The sequence below is a fragment of the Triticum aestivum genome, chromosome 4B (assembly GCF_018294505.1).
Source record: "Triticum aestivum cultivar Chinese Spring chromosome 4B, IWGSC CS RefSeq v2.1, whole genome shotgun sequence".
Taxonomy (NCBI): Eukaryota; Viridiplantae; Streptophyta; class Magnoliopsida; order Poales; family Poaceae; genus Triticum; species Triticum aestivum.
In genome coordinates this window covers 91,255,343-91,262,010 of record NC_057804.1, presented here as the reverse complement: position 1 = coordinate 91,262,010, position 6,668 = coordinate 91,255,343, and the positions used below count along the sequence as shown (strand labels likewise).

At 40.5% G+C, this 6,668-nt stretch overlaps 1 long non-coding RNA gene across 2 annotated transcripts; it reads left to right on the top strand.

Moving 5' to 3' along the window:
- Nucleotides 1-821: 821 nt before the first annotated feature.
- LOC123091212 (uncharacterized) lies at nucleotides 822-6,354 on the top strand. 2 transcript variants are annotated; one of them, XR_006442969.1, is made up of 5 exons: nucleotides 822-1,686; nucleotides 1,795-2,764; nucleotides 3,648-3,691; nucleotides 3,929-4,093; nucleotides 4,239-6,354. It is a non-coding gene; the product is annotated as an uncharacterized lncRNA (long non-coding RNA). The 2 variants fall into 2 exon arrangements; XR_006442968.1 differs by having other exon boundaries at nucleotides 1,795-3,691.
- Nucleotides 6,355-6,668: the final 314 nt, after the last annotated feature.

Below are 6,668 nucleotides of genomic sequence, written 5' to 3'. Positions count from 1 at the left end.
CTTTACAGGCCTGCTCAGAGGCTTTGAGGTATGTAATGAAAAATACATAATTTTTGGTTGTGATGCACGCGCTAGGTGTGCTCCATATGGATAGTAGCCCCTGAGACTCTGGTTGTTCACCCTAGGCGGCAAACGGAGGATCATATTGTGTAAGTAATGATCGCGCTGTATTTATGCGCGGGTGTCTAAGGATCCGGCAGCCGACCGGTCCGTTGAAGTTGCCGAACTAAGGAGGCAGATTGGAGCTATTGATGCCGATATCACACTGGTGAATGAGCGGCTTAATGAGTCACAAGGTATGTCCTCTGCTTTCCTTATTATTTTTTGTAGGAAAAACTGAGAGGAGCATAATGCTAATGTTATATGTTTGGACTGCAGACGGTGTTGCTGCCGTGGAATCCCTGAGGGTGGAACTTGCCTTGACCAAGGAACAAGTCCGTGCTAGCAATGCGGCTGCCCTGAAGGCGGCCGAAGAGTTGAGAGCCGAACAGGCTACTCGTCGCCGGAGCGAAGAAAAGATAGACGAGATGGCTGTGGAGCTGAAAAAAGCCGCCGACCGGTATGAGCTGCTTGGAAAAGATAATCTATCTATACCTCTATACCTATACTAATTACAGACTCCCAAGAAATTACCATGTTAATTAGAAATTATGAGCCGTTCATCTCTGGTGGGACCGAATTATTACGGTGGAGATTAACGCATGTAACTTTTTCTTAATGGTGTGCTTAATTCGGCCAAAAAACACTGAAGGCCCACGGTCCTTTCACCAGTGTTGTTAAAAAAGAAGGCCCACGGTCCTTCCACCACGGTTGCTAAAAAAAGAACTCCCCCCGTATCCCTAACCTTCTGAAGGCCACCACCACACCCGTAGCTTGCCATGGATCACGCCGTCGCCCGGCTCCCAACCGTCGTCGTTGCTCCCTGTCTCATCCGCCGTCGCTGACCACCACATCCACTCTATGTCGCATCCCACCACTTCCACCGCCACTGTTAACCATCTCTCGCCTTAGTCCTTTCTCTTGGACCAGCACACTGCGGCGGATGCTTCCGGTCGCATGGTGGCGACGCGGCTGGTCGCCTATAAGCTACAACAATGGTTCCCTGTTGTACCCCTCCACTCATCGTACCGCTGAGGCATGGATGTACCCGGTGAAGATCGCGCTCCGCGTAGCAAATTCATCCATGTTCTGAGTGGTTGCTCGGCAAGGTAACTTTCATCTCTGAAGTTCTCTTATGGACCGTGTAATGGATTTGTGGGTGTGCTAGATGGAGTGCCACTGGATTTCCATGTTAGTGGGCAGAATCTCCTCTCCTGCACACACGAACTTGGGTTTGGCAAGGAGCTGGGTCAATACTACTATCCTTTGGCTTTGCAATGGTGATTAGATAGTTCTGTGTTTTAGAATCATGGTGCTTTAGTTAGTTTGTTAATAGGTAGAAGAACAATTGATCAGAAGGCCCATAATATTTTCATGGATGTAGAAGAAACCGAAAAGATCCTTTCATGGTTGTACAAGGAAGCCCTAAAATACCTACCTTCTCCACCTTCACTTCCTCTAATTTGTACTCTATCGCTCCCCCGGTTGAAAAACAAATCCACGTCTCTCTCAAAACCAAGTTGAGGCATGGATCCCGTGTAATCAAGGAGCTTATTGCGTCAAGATTATTTTCTTCCTCTGGATCAGGTTCGTTTTCCCACAGTTTTTGTTCTGAATTTGTTTTCTTTCTGGCTTGTACTTGAATCCACATTAACTTCAGATTTGGGTTCAATTTTTTTTCAATCACCCCTTCAGATAGTGTTGCGCGCTCAAGGGATTCAATCTAGAATCTTCTCACCTACGGTACAACCTGTGGATGCCCGAGATCGGTCGGGGCATAACTATGCTCCTCAGGTGAGTTTATAAATTAAGAAATCTGTTGTCTAAACAAACATAAACATGAAGGAGCCTAATGTCAGTTGTCAACATGCCACTGTTTAAGCCACTCCTAAATCAATTTTCGTATGGGCAAAACATGCCAGGGACCCTATATGGCAAGATTAATATATTTTCTTGATTTATTTTGTTGCTACTCTGCCACAATCTCCTATTCAAGGAAGTACCTTGCCAAGCTGGCATGTCCTGGCCGTTGTAGGTAAGAGAATTGACTTATGATGAACTTTCTTCTTCTTATCCTCATTTAGTTAGATAGTTATATTGTGAAACACTTGACAATGAAGCTCTCTGTCAACTATTAGAGTATTGACGGTTTCTGTCGTAAATCTGAATGTTTTGGCGGGCAATTGCTTTGTAAAAGCAATGGCACATGACAACTACTAAAGCATTGAGTTTCATTGCTCTTGCACTTTCTATAAGTATGGGGATTGATTTTCTGTCAATTCTGTGTTACAACTGACAACTACTAAATTTCAATGCCCTTTTTTGACAATTTTAGGTTAAATAGAATGGTGTGTGAAATAATTGGTGCTATCAACTAGGAGTAATCATGTCATTATTGGGTAATGTAGCAGTTATGCTCTGCATTGATATTAACGTCAACACAAAGGAACTCTCACATATGTTTTCTTTGTCTCCAACCGGGAAATAATGTGTGCGTACATACCCACTGGAATGTTACCCGTGCTCCGTACTCGGCTCCGGTGATATAGTTTAACGGCAAGACAGACTTATCTAACAAAGTGCTCACAACTTCCCAACAAATGCTGCTCATTGAGTGCCTCCTCCATTCAATGAGGAAAAGTTGACTGCTTGAGAAAAATAAGCTGTGAGTTCCCCACATCTACTAAACATCGTTTTGGTTACTTCGTTTCTCTTCTTGCAGTTTTTGCATGGGCTGCAGATGTGATTCTTTGTATGGGAACAAGACTGATATGATTTGGGTTTGCTGCATGTACATTCGACTTAGTTGTACTCGGGAATGTTTAAGAAAGTAATTCACAACAACATGGATGTCAGATATATCAACTACTGTCACTGTTGGTTTTGAAGGATTTGATTATGGGAGTTTTAGTATGCCCTGACCAAGTACAATAGATGTAGACACCATTGTCGCTTCCTTATTTGTATGTGATTCAGATATTTTAAAACCTTATCTGTACCATTGAATTATGTTTTTTTTCTGTGGGGAGTACCATTGAATTATGTTGTTATGTAGGTTGCCCGATATGTTCATCGATGCTGTGGACAACGATTTTTATTATCGTTTCCCATATTTATCTAATTAGGTTTGCAATTACACTTTGTTTTATTTATCATCTGTATCTAGAAAATCAGATTGTGAAGCTTATAATTTATTAGTTTTTCTGTGATTTCCCTTTATTTTGCTGATAGTCCACTACTCAGGATTATAAGAGCCACCATCTTTGTGAGCATTTTTCCTTCAGGTGTTGCAAGGTGTTAGTATGGTTCTACAGAGAAAGCTGCACAACATGCCTAATTTTGTACTTACCTTGCAGTTCTGTAGATCTACTACAATTATATGATGTCCTCAAATCAGACCTTTGCAAGCATCACAAGATATCAGTATATATATGTAGCGCACCTTTGGTTCGATCATACATTCATAGTAGTTTGATGTACTACGTTTTGGTTGGCAGAGAGGATTCTGATGGTGACGCATGATTCACTGTATTTTGTTTTGTTTTCAGGCCGATCAAATTGCTGGACTAGAAAAAAAAAGTGTGTATATAAGGTGATTTTCCTTGCAACGTACACTTACCTCTACACAAGGCATTGCTGTAATAATAATTTCTATATTGTAATAAGTTTTGGTTGGACACTTGAGCTCCGTTAGCAGTTCTGTAGATCTACTACAATTATATGATGTCCTCATATTAAAACTTTGCAAGCATGACAACATATGATTTTTGCCTCTGTTTTTATGTTGTGAATATCTGTAATTTCCTAAGACTTTAGCCCTGTTCGGCAGCCATCCAGCTCCGGGAGCGCGCGGAGCGATGCTTGGGCGACTCCTAGAAAATGGGCTGCGGGCCGCTCCGCTCCGGCGCGGTGCTGCGGAGCGGAGAGCTACCGAACAGCGCCTTTGCGTTAGGATTAAGAGCATGATAATTGCAAGGATTTTCAGTTTTGAAAGGTATTGGTGAGGTTCCAGTCCATTACTGCAGAGCACAACTTTGGTTAGATCGTACATTCATAGTAGTTTGACGTACTATGTTTTTGGCTGGCAGAGAGAATTCTTATGGGGACACATGATTCACTGTATTTTGCTCTATTTTCAGGCAGATGAAATTGTTGGACTGAAAAGAAATCAGTGTGTATGTATGGTAGTTCTCATTGCAATGTCCACTTTACTCTACCGAAGGTGTTGTTGTTAATAATAATTTTTGTATTGTAATAACTTGTGGTTGGACACTTGAGCTCCGTTAGTAAGTCCTTACTATGAAATATATTCACTAATGTACTAATTGCAAAATTAATGTGTACGCAGTTACATGGTTCATTATTTATTTATTACAAATATATGGTTGTTTACATGCAAGTCTAGCAATATTTTGGAAATACTTTCTATTTCAGTGATGACACTTGAGTTTTGCCACAAAATAAGAAGTGCCAGGATACGGCTTACTACAGAAACTAAATTTCTATAAAATTCACTGCTGCTCTTTTGATATTTTTTTCCGCCAAACAAATGTTTGAATTTTAGTACTTTATCATCTCATCAACTTTATAGATGTATTAAGTAAAGTCACGTGCATTTGTTAGGTTCTCAATTGGCTTTTCTTGATTATAGGTAGTGTGCAATATTTTACTACCCCCAACTTCAAAAAGAGGCTGCTTATAATTTTTGAGATGTAACTCTGACCATGAATTAGAGTCAATTCTGTCATGGCGTAACAGTTGGCAGGATCAACCACTTTAGAACCTTCCTCGAGTTGCACTCATATGCTAAAGATCATAAAAAAGCTACATTACATGATGACACTGATATTTATGAATGATTTCACATCCATGTGTTACCCATTGTTGTCCAACAGCTACAGCTACATGAGTTATACAGAGTTTGAACATTGAGAACGATGCTATGCAATATGAGAGCTGGTCATATAACTTGGGTAATGGAAAGTAATGTACCAGAACCAAACCTTTATTGGTGATCCTCAACCTACCCCAGCACCATGCAAATGGATATGGAATCTTCTTGCTTATGCAAACAATAAAATTCTTCTGGCTTCTTATACAGGAGAGCCTTCACAATAGAGATCTGATGAAGAGATTTTTTTGTTGGTTATAAAAATTGTGTTCTATGTGAGGAAGGCACAAATGAAACTATGATGTACCTTCATTTTCTCATGTGCATTCAGTTAGATTTTTTTGGGTGGAATCTGGGTATTGGATGGGACACTGGTATGCTCAATGAAGAAAAGAACAGGAAGAACATCGTATGTTTCAATAAGATCATGATTAGTGGGTGTTGGTCTATATGGAATCATAGAATCATCTTTGATAACAAAGGTGCTAATATAGAGACGTACCTACTCAGTTTCAAGAAGCATTTTTGTATCATCACGAAGACGTCAAAACCTAGCCTAAAGGAGGGGTCAGGTATAGTAAGAGATGTAATTTCTTTTCTTCACCTCCTGTACATATACACATGTACCTTATCCATCATATTAATAGAAAACGAGTCACAGTTGGGGTTTAACCTACTATATTTTTTTCTCAAAACAATTAGACTAAATAATCATAAGTCATGTAACTTATAAATTGTATACATCAATTAATATCTTGCAGAAAATTTATGTACCAGGCAATTGATAAAAAAGTAATAACGAACATATGTGCCAAAATATCAGAAATATACAATGAAGAATGTGGTTTCCTAGATATATGGTTAAGTGTGGAAGATCCATGGATGATGATTACAGAATAAACAAGGTATTAATTAATTAATTAATTGTTTAAAAACAAGATATTAATTAATGAAGCTTAGTGACCAGATAGTTCCTACACTTGAAAATGGTCCATCGATGAATCAGATGCGAACGACCAATAAGAATTGGACAAAACTTAAAAGGTAGTTCTTAATATGAAATATTCACATCCTGCATTCCAAAAATCTATGGTATTAATTAATGAAGCTTAGGGGCCAAATAGTACCTCCGCTTGGAGACGTCCATGGATGAATCGGATGTAAACGACCAATGAGAATTGAATAGAAGTTACAAGGTAGTTCATAATATGAAATATTCACATCCTACATTCAATAAACTAGCCCGTGTGAATGCACGGGTTGACGACTAGTAAGGCTAATGCGGCTGACCTGAAAAGGGCTCTTGATGCGGCCAAGGAGACGCGTTCCAAGATTAGGGATGCGCGGGAGGAGCTTCGACAGGCCGGGGAAATCGCGTCTGCAAAACTCTTATTTGTTGCGGATGAAGTTTTTAGATCCGAAGTACGCTCCTATGGATCGACGCTGGAGTCCTACAGACGCCTATGCAGATTTGGCAAAGAGTACGGCTGATGCAGCCAAGTTTTTCGAGGATCAAAAAGATGATGAAGTGGAAAAGCTATTCTGGTCGCAGTTCAGCGCTCCAACGTGCACATTGCCTTTGAGTGAGAGGATGGCTGCTATGGCCGAGCTCCACAGGTTGTCCGGTCTTGCAATGCGGTCTGTAATAGACCATCTATGGCCGAAGGGGCCTAAGCCG